Source organism: Plecotus auritus, assembly GCF_963455305.1.
Source record: "Plecotus auritus genome assembly, chromosome: X".
NCBI classification, from domain to species: Eukaryota; Metazoa; Chordata; class Mammalia; order Chiroptera; family Vespertilionidae; genus Plecotus; species Plecotus auritus.
This window is the reverse complement of record NC_137784.1, coordinates 65,471,458-65,484,930: the sequence shown is the minus strand read 5'-3', so window position 1 is coordinate 65,484,930 and position 13,473 is coordinate 65,471,458.

Sequence of the window (13,473 nt, the reverse complement as noted above, 5' to 3'; positions counted from 1 at the left end):
TTTCCCTGTGGCACTCAATACCGGTTTGTGGGTGTGGGCTGCCCCAGAGCTGGTTCTTTGACGGTCACTCCCTGCTCTGATCCCCAGGTTCCAGAAAAACAACTTTCCCCTGCAGTCTCCCAGGGTGTCCCCAGCTGGGTGATCCTATGTGTTGGGCTCAGAAATCAGAAGCAAGGATTCAAAAAGGAGAAAATGCAAGTGTGAAAACTCTGGAGCTGGGTGCAAGCCTGCGCAATTCCCTTTCCCCCTTGTCTCCCAGCAGCAGGCACACTCCCAAAATTTTCAGGCTGTCCTTCTGCATCAGATCAAAATGGGTTGCTTTTTAGAGATCCCCTCTGTTAGCAGCTCTGAGAATCCCCTTCTACATTCATGGATCACGCCAGCCCCAACAGCCATGGATTTTTCTAAGTGCAGACTTTCCTCGGTCCTCCAGCTCCCACAGTTCACATGTTTCTCTGTACTGCCGGGACCAGACACCGGAGACCTCACCTTATCCCAGGCGAAATCTGACCTTTCCGTGGTGGAGTGTAGAGCTCCTCTGAATCTGCGTGTTTGGGCCAATTGGGGACTGGTGCTCTGGGGTTCGCAGCTGTTCAGTTGGTGCCGCAGTTGTAGATTTTCAGGCTTCAGATAAGCTCCACTTTCCCCTTCAAGATGGCACAGTCTCCGCGCCCGAGCCGGTGGCTAAGGGAGGGAACCCAGCAGCAGTGAGGGTTGCCCGCTCAAGGGACCCCCATACAGCAGTCCCCCACCTTCTCCTGGAGTATAGCTGTCCCTTAACTCTCCAACAGACACTCCCCGTGCGACCCTCAGCTGTTCTTTCTATCTGCTCTGGGACAAGGCTTGGGACACGTCTGTCTATTCCACTGCCATTTTTTCCACACCTCCAGCCATTAGCAGCTTCATTGGAGGGTTGAATTTTCTTCATCACAAAGGTCAGTCCGGGGAATTCTATTTCCAAAATTGCCTATTCTTTAGAACATGATGAAAGCATGACTTTAAGACATCTCACTTACTAATTCTGTATTCATTGTCCCTTTTCCTTTCTTTGCTTTAGTAACCTTGTTATGCCTGCTCTGTCTTGTCAATCACAGATTCCATATATTAAGCAGAGAAAATATCCTGATCCAATTAGAAGTTAAAATTATCATTTTAAATAAATAACAGCACTCCAAATTTTGTGTTTTTATATGTTACCTTGAAATCATTTCTCAGTTCTATCACTATAGAATGAAAATGAATATATACACATATACATACAAATGTTCAACTTACAAGGCTATTTATGTTGTTTGCTATATGCTACATAATGCTTCAAATATATTAATGTTTGTTAAATATATTGACTCAAGTAATCCTTGCAACAACTTTATGAAGTAGATACTATTATTCCCTTTTTACAAATGAAAAACTAAGATATGGAGAGGAAAAATAACTCAGTCTATACATTTAATAAATGATGGAAATAGGATCAGAACAAGACACAGTGGCTTAAAATATAGAAATCCTATCTAATAAGGAGGGAATTTGCTAATTGACCATCACAAAGATGGCAGTACCCACAGCCACAAGATGGCGGTGCCCAGTCCCCTCACCTCGCTGGGGCAGCAAGCATGTGGCAAGGCCGGGCCTGCCCCCAGGTGGGCCCAACCACTCTGTGCACCTGCCTCTGGAGTCCCCCAGTCCCCTCAGCCGCCCAGGGCCAGCCCAAGGCTCAGGTAACCAGGGCTGGCTGAGGCTTGCTCTGCCGGCAGTGGCAGTAGCAGACATGTAATGGGGCATTGCCTTCCCCTGATCGCCGGATTGCTTCCCACCCCTGAGGGCTCCTGGACTGTGAGAAGGGGAAGGCTGGGCTGAGGGACCTCCTCTCCTCCAGTGCATGAATTTTCATGCACTGGGCCTCTAGTAGAATTATAAGAATCAATCAAAATATAATAAGATATGTTTATGGATTTACAAAAGAGAGATATAAAACCTGATGTATTTCTCTACGTTAGTAATTTTTGTTGTTTATTTTTGTTTTTGCTTTTGTTTTCTCTATAAATCCTTCTACTAAGAAGGACAAATATGATAAAAACTTTTGAATGCAAATTTATTGCTGAGCTTTAATAGAGCTATAACCTAAAGTAGAAAATTATTAAAGTAAACCATAGTCAGAGAGATGACAATATGAATAAAAATATCTCCATGCACTATACATATTGCTTTTCTGGTGCTAGGAGGAAGAGCATAGAATGAGAGAAAGAGGAACAGAGAATAGTACAGAATGAAGCTGCTGTGGACACTCTATTTGGAGACATGAAGGAGGAGGAGGTGAGGCTCCACAAGGGTGCCAGCTCCGATGGGTACCTGGCACACATCTTCAGGTACATGGCCAAGGAACTGTTCAATGAGGATGTGGGAGTGTTCACCTACTGCACCCTGAGGAATGAAGACTTCCAGGAGGTCACACTTAAAAGGGACGGAGAGGTTCTGCTATGCTTTGAGGCTGCTTACGGCTTTCAGAACATCCAGAAGTGGTCCTGAAGCTGTAGAGGGGCAAGTTCCCCTTCCACTTCTTGGAGATCCTGACCTGTGCCAGGAATGTCTAAGCCACAGGGCCAGGCCCAGGCAGACGACAGGTGTGCAGACAGGGCACTGCTGCGGTAGATGGAAGGCATCTATGCTGCCATCCTGGTGTGGCTCCCAGAGACCAGTTCCCATGTGCAAGAGCTGTATCAGGAGTGGTTTGGGCAAGGGGGGTGACTCGCCCTGGGCCCAGGTGGCCCTGAACACCACCCAGCAGGGCCCAGGGCAGACTGCAAAGACATCAAGTGTTAAAGTTCCAGCAGACGTCTGACCTGCAGGCCTCCTGAAGAGGGGTGTCAGACACGTGAAGGAAAGGCTTAGCATCTCTGTCATCGCTTTGGTTTCCAGAATTCCCTGCTCCCCATCTGTCAGCTCCCTCCCTCTTAGGGGCTATGTCATCATCACATGGGTGCAACTAGAATATTGTATCTCGAGAGGATTGCCCCAATGTACATATCCTTTTATCCAACGATGAAAATCACAAAGAACAAGAATGGAGACAGACTACTGTTCTTTAGGCTTAAAAAAAAAAAAAAAAACAGAAGTGTCCTGCAAAGAGCTGAGACTTGGTTCTGTCCACTCGCTTCAGAGAGATTGGATGAGGAAATCTCCTGGTTTGGCCCTGACTTTACCCACTTATGTTACTCTTGAAGGTATCTTTGCCACAATGTGAATAAACTGCCACATTTTGGAATAGGGGCTCATACGAAAGTCTGCATTCCCAACTTTTCTTGAAACAGATCTATGTTCTGCAGCTGTGGCCACCGTCCTGAGATCAGGTCCTGTCGACCAGGTCCTGTCACTGGAAATCAGGGGGCACTGGAGTGGAGGCCCCCATCCCCGTGCCCTTTTACATTCAGGGATAAAGCTGAACTCACTTTGGGGGAGGCCTGGCAATGGTGACAGGTGTCACAGATGAAAGGATGGAGAATGGAGAGGTGGATACCCTGCTCGATCCCTCCCTGGGTGGGGTCAGGCAGATGAAGGCCAGCCAGCCTGCCCCACAATTGGGTGAGATAGCATCCTCTGTGTCTACCTCTCACCCCGTGGGCTCGGCCACTCCCCTCAGCTCTGGGCAGCCCTCTGCATTCCATGACAGCATGCTCTGCCCTCACATGCTGCTCGCCCTAAGTGAGAAAGAAGAGAGCAGTTGGCCCACAGACAACTACACAGAAAGATAGGGCTCACAGCTGGCGAGAGCAGTGGCTATGGCGGGAGCCTCTCTTGCATCCATGGCAGCGCTAAGAAGCAGCGAGCTGAGTGGTATGGAGCAGCAAGCAGGCAGGTGGTAAGGAGCGAGGGGTCCTGGACTGTGAGAGGGATTTCCAACTGTGAGCTTAGGCCTGTTCCCCGTGAGGAATGGGCCTAAGCCGGAAGGCAGACATCCCCAGAAGGGTCCTGGACTACAAGAGGCTGCAGGCTGGGCTTAGGGACACCCCCCAAGTGCACGAATTTCATGCACCGGACCTCTAGTAGCAAGATAGAATCAGGCAAGATCAGGACATCTAAAGACAATGCAATGAGTACAGAGAGACAACATAAAATTTTTATTTCCTAAACTTCTGAGAATATGTCAACTTTCTTTTGTTCTAACTTGCCATCCTAAGAATAAATCACTATAGATTATGCTCATTGAGAGGGATAGCAAACCTCAAAAGACTAGATTTTACACAAAAAAATATGAGTTTTGATCTATATAGAGTTTGCAAAAATATTCTGGCTTTGCTGAAAAAAAAGACTAAATCAAATTGAATATGAGGTAATGAATTGAGATAAGGTGTCTGCTCTAGAATTGATGCTTGACAGTTTTTGTCTTCAATTATAGGAAATAAAGAAAGTTATATTTATTTATGCTCATTGAAGCTTAGAACATTTAAATTTCAATCTAAACCAGATATTAAATAATTAGAGTCATGCATTCAATAGGAAAGCCATAGGATATTTTTATGCAGCTATGTCTATAGAATCTAGAAATACTAATGTTTCTTGAAGTAAGAATCCAGTATAGTTAGACTAAAAATATAATTTTATCATAGTTAATATTCTTGTATCAAATATTTCTGGCTCCCATGACCTTTGTGGGGTATGAAGTTTCTAGGAAAATGTTTCTTCAGTGACTCCTTGATTTTTATTTCAAAAACAACAATCTGAATTATTGCTGATCAAAATAGGCTTCTAATTTTGGGTCATTCACTTAGTGAAATATTATTATGTGTTGGCCTTGGCCACTATTATTTTACTAGAGGCCCGGTGCACAAAAATTTGTGCACTGAGGGGCTTCCCTCAGCCCGGCCTGTGGCATCTCACAGTCCGGGAGCCCTCAGGGGATGTCTGACTGTGGTGGGGAGTGGGCCTAAGCTGCAGTCAGACATCCTTAGTGCCACCACCACTGCTTCACTTGCCAGCCCTCAGCCTGGCTTGCAGTTGAGTGGTGCTCCCCCTATGGGAGTGCACTGTCCACCAGGGGGCAGCTCTGGCCCCATCCCCCATTGTGCCACTGCCTGTGGCCTCCCTCTACAGGAGGCAACTGGCACAGCGATTGCGGAATGGCCAGCGAGCAGCTGGCCCATCCCCCTGCTCACCCTTCCTCTGCCACCTGTCACCACCACCCCCCAATAGCCATCCCCTCCCTCTGCCCACTGGCATCTGCCTTGGCTGGCCTGGCACCAACCACTCTCCAGTCTTGCCCCCTATCAACCAGTAATTCTGCTGTTTGGTCAATTTGCATATTAGGCTTTTATTATATAGGATAGTCAGAAACATAATTTTTTTTATTATAACTATGCAGTGACATATTAAGCTTTTGTAAATCAGATATTTCCTATACACCTAATTAGACATGGGAAATGAAGAAGAGAGAGCAGTCATAAATGGCTCTAGAGATAAAGGCTTAAAAATCTGGGGAAATAAATGTGGCATTAACAAAAATGGAAAAGGAAATTCTATGGCTTCTTTATAACAAATAGGAAAGTATCAAGATTTGTGAGAACAATAAAGAATGTTTCCCTTGAAGGAAGCATATATGCCTCCAGGGTTTATGAAGTAGTCATTTCCAGACCCTTATGCCAACAGCTCTCCATTGAGCTTATATATTATCACACCTTTCCTCCCACCAGACTTGCATTCTACAAGAAATATATGGCTATACCAACAATTTTGGAATAAAGTGACTTCTAGCTGGTGTTTAAGTGATACCTTCCATTTTTCATTATTTAATTGGACAATGTCAAATTAAAGCCATCTGAGAGAATGTAAAAATTTCCAGATGTTGCTGTATATTATGCTGTGCTTTATTAAGAAGACATTATTTCTCAGAGATAATTATAATATTTTCTGTGAAAATTAGTTTTAAAATGTTGATTGAATGAGTTTTATTTCTCAATGTTTTTCTAAGATGTGAAAAGCACCATAGTCCTTTCTTTACATGATTTTTATTAACTTGGTACTGGTGAATTAGGGACTTTAGTATATCAGTGTGATAGAAAATACTGATTAAGAGGTAGTTGAGGATAGGGATGGACCATATGGTGCTTGTGTTGTTACTTCTTCTGACATTATCTGCATGCTTAATTCCATCAAAGTTAATGTCTGGCTCAGACATGTCCTCTTTTTTACACATGCACTTTTCCAAGAAAAGTAGAGTTTATCAATTGATGAAATAGTTTTCCTTTCTCTGTCACCTTCTGTAAGAAGAATTGGGAGCTCTGAAGATAACTTACTGCATTTCTTAAAATCCCAGGCATAGGGCTATGCCTAGGCATGTGATAGGCATTCATTAAATATAATATGACAAATGTGATTCATGTGCTTCAATAGAAAGAAAGTCAAATGTAGAGAAGGGGAAGAAAGTAACACTAGAAGCAGGGGAAAGGTGAAGAAAAATAGCAGCTGTGTCTGTTGAACCTAATGGGAAGAAGACACAGAAGTAGAATAATAAGAATAAGAAAATTGCTGAGGAGGTAACATCTCCAAATATGAAGATAGGAGGAAGCTGTATTTGCCAGGGAAAGCCTTCAGATTGCAATGCAATGTGACATCTGTGAAGGGAAAGAGAAGAGGACACAAGACTGAGAAAGGAACACTTCAGATAGTAATAAAGATATGCTAGATTATTTTCCAAATGAAGAGGGAGTTCCAGAGAAAAGAGTTTTCTGTTAGAAAGATCCCACAGTGTTTAGAAAATGCCATTTTTGTTAATTACTCCACTATCCTTAGTCACTGGATGAAGTCTAACCAGGAAAAGTTAAGTCATTTGTTTACCTTTTCAATCAGCATGATGCCATTAATATAGCAGATAAATATGATGTTGTACAGGATATAAAGATGTCCCAGATATCTTCAGACTATATTATGATAAGGGGTAGGAAAGTTAACAAAGCCCTGAGATGAAGATTTAAATGTATATTTTATTTATTCCATGTGATTGTGAATTGTTTCTTATTTCTTTTCTGTTTGGTGTATACACACACACACACACACTCACACACACTTGCCAAATAAATAGAATTTATATCATGTACCTGAGGTTGCATTCATCTGTTTGGCATGGTATTTGGCGTTACTATTTGGTTAAGCTTGTGTGATCTATAAATCAATCTGTAAGAATCAGACTGATAATCAGAGACATGATAGTGATCACCACACATGCATTACAGAAATACTTGAGTGAGGCAACACCATGGCCCATCTTTGCCTAAAGCAGTATTACTTTGTATTCATTATTTTGGCCAGAGGTCAGTCTCAGGGTCATCCATTTGGCCTTCTTTACTGTGAGAGTTTTTACCTGACAGGCCAACAAACCAATGTATGGGTTTTTCCAACAGCCAAGTTTGTCAAACCTAGTGATAAATTCAAAAACTGGGGAAATGACCACTGTGTGGGTGCAAAGACCCTTGAGCCCCGGGGGCTCATTATAATTTAAACTTTGGTCAGATATACATTTATTACATGATCCACATATGTTACCACTTCTACAAGGAGCCATATAAAAATTCAGGTCTCTGAGTATTAATGTGAATTCAGGCCCTTAGCAGTTTTTGAAATACTGGCTACTCCCCCTTCCTGTAGGTTATTTTGTTTTGATTCTGCTAGAATCACTACAGTATTGACTTGACACGGTATTTTAGAGTCTTTCTGCTTGGAAATCCAGAAGACTCTTTATGTCAAATGTTCCAGGCCTGAAAAGGACTCAGGTTTTGAAATTGGTCAGGAATCAATACATTTTATGAGAGAAACAGCCATCAGTGTCTTGCTCATTTTATCTTACCTTCTTTGGATTGTATATATTAAGTTATACTCCTGTTATGTCTAGAGATGCCATGTTCTTTTCACCACTTCTATAACTCTGCAGGTCAGCTGGTCATTACTGTAATTTTGCCAGTTTGGCTTTTCATGGTTAAGCACCATCACTGCAACTCCCTAACTTGGTTATGAGCGATGGAGAGACATCATCCTAATGGATAGTAAAGTGCCCATCTCTGTGACTGCCTCTCCTACCCTGGCCTATAGTGAAGAAACATCAATGGAGTACTTAGTGATGTTGGTGCACCACTCACCAGCATATTTCATATAGCTTCACTCAGTGAAATAACTTCTGGGCACTTTAATTAAGTGTAATCCTCTGCTGTGTCTTCTGGTTTCACATAATATTCCAACATGCCCACCTCCTTGAGCCTCTTCAGTTGTTCCTTTACAACTTGCTAGGGCAATTCAGACATTTCCACTTCACTAAGCATGATGCATCACTTTCCCTAATTTAGAGACTATTTAGCAATAAGTTTGCCCTATGGCCTGGAGGTCTTGTCAAGTGTTAAACATTTATACCGAAAGAGTGCCTAAAAGTCAATAAGCTCTTCTTTTTTCCTAGACTTATGATCATCCACAATTAATTGAGCACTCTAAAAATCCAGACTCATAAATACTCTGTATCCACAGTAGAGAATGTCCTGAGTGGAGTTATGCTAAGGGTTATTCTCACTTCTTGGCTTGGCAGCCAAAGACAGGTACGGGAAGCTCCTGTTTCATTCAATAATAATAGTTCTGCAGTGTCTTCCCATATGACAGAAGTGCTAGTTCTTGAGGGTGTTTTTTTTTTTTTTGTGTGTGTGTGTGTGTGTGCACACACATATACTGCTATTTATTTTTAAGCAAAAATAATAAACTACATAATATTCTTTATTTTTTTCCAATTATAGTTCATATGCAATATTATTCTGTATTAGTTTTTAATAGGAATGTTTGACAAACCTTTTTGGGTAGTGATGTGTCGGAGGTATCTGAAGTGTCAAAATCTTCTGGACTAGCTACCCAGATACCTCTGTTCAATGTGCCATAGTCCTTGGTTTTTCCAAGAAGGGCTTAAACATTTACATAAGAGACCTTCCTTAGTCATGCATTCAGTTATCATTTTAGCTTGGCTATTCTATTAATCCTGGGTTTGTTTTTTAGCTTTTCTGTCCTTCTGCTAGGAAGGTGAGGTCTACTCTATGGGCTACTAAAAAGGCCCTTTGATATTTACACATAGTTTTGAAGCGTTTGTTAACTGCCCTTTGTAGGGCAAAGATATGAAAGCAGCCCTAGTGCCCATTAATAGATGAGTGGATAAAAAAAATTGTGGTCAATTTACACAATGGAATACTACTTGGCCATAAAAAGGAAGGAAATTTTACTTTTTGTGACATAATGGATGAACCTGTAAAGTATTATGCTAAGTGAAATAAGCCAGTCAGAGTAAGACATACGCTATAAGATTTCATTCATATGTGGAATATAATGAACAAAATAACCTAACAAACAAAATATAAACAGAGTCATAAAAGCAGATAACAGACTGACAGTGAGAAATGAGTTGGATTGGGGGCCTGAGTGAAAAAGTGAAGGAATTAAGCAAAAATAAAACAAACTCATAGACACAAACAAAGGTATGGTGATTGCCAAAGGGAACAGGGGATGGGGAGAGAAAGAAGAGGGTTAAGAGGCAATAAACAGTGATGGCAGGAAACTTGACTTTAGGTGGTGAACAAACAATACAATATACAAATGATGTATTATATAATTTTATGCTCAAAACCTATATATATTTTTTTACCAATGTCATCCCCATAAACTCAAAAATTTAAAAAAAAACATTCTAACTCCATATCTCATACCTTAGCCACTTAGCCATAGTGCCAATTCATATTTAATATATGAAAATGAAAATTTTCTATTTTATTTCTATTATACCTATAATCATAGGTATGATTACATATATATATATATATATATATATATGATATATAATAAATCATATTGACTGAGTGGCCAAATTGTTATGACCACCTGATGTTTGTAGGCAAATTAGCCATACACTGCATCATATGGGATATGGAAGCCCAAGGCCTGTTGAAAAACCTTTGCTGTCTGCAGTTACCAAGATAAAACATCTCCAATTCGCACAGGAACACAAGGATTGGACAGACAAGCGTTGGGAAAAAGTCATGTGGTCCAATGAATCACGTTTCCAGTTGCATCATGCAGATGGCAGAGTGAGAATTTTACGGAAACAGCATGAAAGCATGCACCTCACATGCATGAGTACAACCCTTCAAGCTGGCGGGGGCAGTGTTATGGTTTGGGGCATGTTTTCCTGGCATTATTTGGGCCCTTTAATTCATGTGGAACAACGTCTGAATAGCACAACATACCTAAGTATCGTTACTGATCAAGTTCATCTTATCATGTTGATGGTGTATCCCAATGGAGATGGCTTCTTCCAACAAGACAATGTGCTATGCCACGGTGCTCGTATTGTGCAGGAGTGGTTTAAAGAACATGAGGGAGACTTTACCTTGCTTAGGTGGCCCCCAAAATCACCAGATCTCAATCCAATTGAGCACTTGTGGGACGAAGTTAAAAGAGCCATCAGGCAGCTGGTTCCACAACCATCAAATCTCACAGAACTGGACAGTGCTATTCATCAGGCATGGTGTCAGATTCCTTGCATCACCTTTCAACATCTCGTGGAGTCAATGCCAAGAAGAATCGCCGCAGTATTGATGGCAAAAGGTAGCCCAACGAAGTACTAATGGAGTGGTCATAATAATCTGGCCACTCAGTGTATATCTGATATGTAAATTGAATTATCAACATACAGATCTCACAAAAATAAAGCAAAACTGGACAAAAGACTCAAAATGTAAGTTACAAAACCATAAATATCCTAGAAGAAAACATGGGCAGTAAAAGCTCAGAAATCTCTCACAGCAATATTTTTGCCAATGTGTCACCTAGGGCAAGGAAAATAAAGGAAAAAAATAAACAAATGGGTCTACATGAAACTAAAAAGCTTCTGCACAGCAAAAGAAACCATCAACAAAATGAAAAGGGAGCCCATTGTATGGGAGAACATATTTGCCAATGATACATCTGCTAAGGGGCTAATTTCTAAAATATATAAAGAAGTTCTACAACTCAACACTAGGAAGACAAACAATCCAATTTAAAAATGGGCAAAGGACTTGAATAGACACTTTTCCATAGCGGGCTTATAGATAGACAGTAGACATATGAGAAAAGGCTCAACGTCACTAATCAGCAGAGAGATGAAAATTAAAACCACAATGAGACATCACATTACACCTGCCAGAATGGCTACCATCAACAAATCAGCAAACAAGTGCTGACGAGGATGTGGAGAAAAGGGAAACTTCGTGCACTGTTGAAGAGAATGTAGATTGGTGCAGGTACAGTGGAAAACAGTATGGGATTTTGTCAAAAAATTAAAAGTGGAATTGCCTTTTGACCCAGTGATATCTCTTTTGGAAAAATTTCCTAAGAATCCTGAAACACTAATTCCAAAGAATATATGCACCCCTATGTTCATAGCAGCATTATTTACAATAACCAAGATCTGGAAACAGTCCAAGTGTTCATCAGTAGATGAGTGTATAAAAAAGCTGTGGTATATTTACACAATGGAAAACTATGGGGCCATAAAAAAACGAAGGGAGTCCTACCTTTTACAACAGCATGGATGGACCTGGAGATTATTATGCTAAGTGTAATAAGTCAGTCAGAGAAAGACAAATACCATATGACCTCACTTATATGTGAAATCCAATGAACAAAGTAAAATGATGAACCAAATAGGAACAGAGGTATGGATACATGGGACAGACGGACATCTGTCAGATGGGAGGGTTGAGGTGATTGGATGAAAGAAAAACATAAATGCAATACCCACAGACACCAGTATGATGATGGTCAGAGGGGAAGGGATGAGGGCTGGGTAGAGCAGGAGAAATGAGACCATCTGTAATATTGTCAACAATAAATATAGATAATAAAAAATGCAGATATCAATATATTAAAAAATCATTCAATTTTCATATATTGGAAAATGTAACAATTTTCCACATAAAGAATAGTAATCTTTTTGGGGTCATCAATTTTTATAGAAACTGTAATATTCTTATTAAAATGAGCCATATTTATTTAGATAAGTCATATACATTGATCAATTTAGCTTTATTAGACTGAATTTCAGAAAGAGTTTTCCATCTCTTTTAATTATTACTGAAAATTTCCAGGAATCCTGTAGATATTCTCTGAAAATAGTGACTCTACAGAAATATTTTATCTACACTATAGCTTGCTATTAAAATCTTCCACAAATTCAAAAGTAATTCCTCAGAAATAACTACCAAATACTTTCAATTAACTTTATGGGATTCATAGAGTCACTGTGGAATATAAAGGATATATTCCTGAGTATTTTCACTTCCCCACAATATTTAAACCTTAAAGATGTTCTGCTTAAGATAAAAAGTTATTATCTTTTCAAAATATTTTGAAATGAACCAAAAACACAAAGACAGCTGCTTACAGGTCATAAAAATGCACATAGACCTGAGCTATGTAAATACGATCATCTATTCCAAAATTGCCACCTCCTCTCACCATCTGTGAGTTCTTTTGCAGTGGGGCACCAAGAAAAGAGTGTTAAATTGAAGTATTAATTCTTGCTTTGTTTATACCTAATAAGCGTTTTTAAAGGAATATAAAAAAATTAAAGTTAAAAAGGAAGGTATACAAAGTAGCTTTAAGCATTCAAAACAAGTTTTCATCAACTGGTCTTGGAGGGTATCACTTAGCATATATGCTGATTTTTCTTTATATATGAAGCATACATTCATAAAAATATGCTTTATGAAACAATTTTATACCCAGACTATATCTCTTTTTATATCTATTATATAACTGAAAGTACATCTTAAAGGTATGTTTAGAAAATAAGCAAAATATTAATTCTCTCTTTTTGTAACAAGTTGGCATAGTTATGTAGTCCATCCCCTAATGGGTCAACTTATACTGTGGAAGTTGGAAAAAAAAGTATTGCAACTAAGATTTTCCAACAACTTATTGCCTCTAAAGAGACAGCTAGCTTTTTAAAAAAATTTTATTTTATTGTTTAAAGTATTACACATAGTAGTACATATATCTCCTTTTTTTCCCCATTGACCTTCCCCCAGCCTCCCCTACCCCCTGTCGCATGACCTCATCCCACCCCACCCCCAGTGTCTTGTGTCCATTGGTTGTGCTTATATGCATGCATACAAGTCCTTAGGTTGATATCTTTCCCCAACTCTCCAACACTCCCCAGCCTTCCCGCCATAATTTGACAGTCTGTTTGATGCTTTACTGCCTCTGTATCAATCTTTTTGTTCATCAGGTTATAATGTTCTTTATTTTCCATAAATGAGTGAGATCATGTGGTATTTTTCTTTCATTGCCTGGCTTATTTCACTCAGCATAATGGTCTCCAGGTCCATCAATGCTGCTGCAAATGGTAAGAATTCCTTCTTTTTCATAGCAGCGTGGTATTCCATTGTGTAGATGTACCATAGTTTTCTAAACCACTCATCT